This window comes from Gaeumannomyces tritici, assembly GCF_000145635.1.
Source record: "Gaeumannomyces tritici R3-111a-1 unplaced genomic scaffold supercont2.14, whole genome shotgun sequence".
Classification (NCBI taxonomy): Eukaryota; Fungi; Ascomycota; class Sordariomycetes; order Magnaporthales; family Magnaporthaceae; genus Gaeumannomyces; species Gaeumannomyces tritici.
The window spans coordinates 145,418-145,630 of NW_008804558.1; positions in this window are offsets into that span (position 1 = coordinate 145,418).

The following is a 213-nucleotide window of genomic DNA, read 5'->3' on the forward strand; positions in this document are numbered from 1 at the left end:
ATATGCGGACCTGTTCACTGTTATAAATTGAGGCTGTACTGGTGAGGGCTGTGTGGGGAACATGCTGAATTTCTTTGCAGCTCATAAGATCGAGTTTAAAATCCCCAGAGTGGTTCCTTACAAATTACATTGCGATATATTTGAGATTTGAACAAGGACTTTATAACGTCCACCAAGGTTGGCCACTAATATCTCCTCGGTGGAACCTATAGC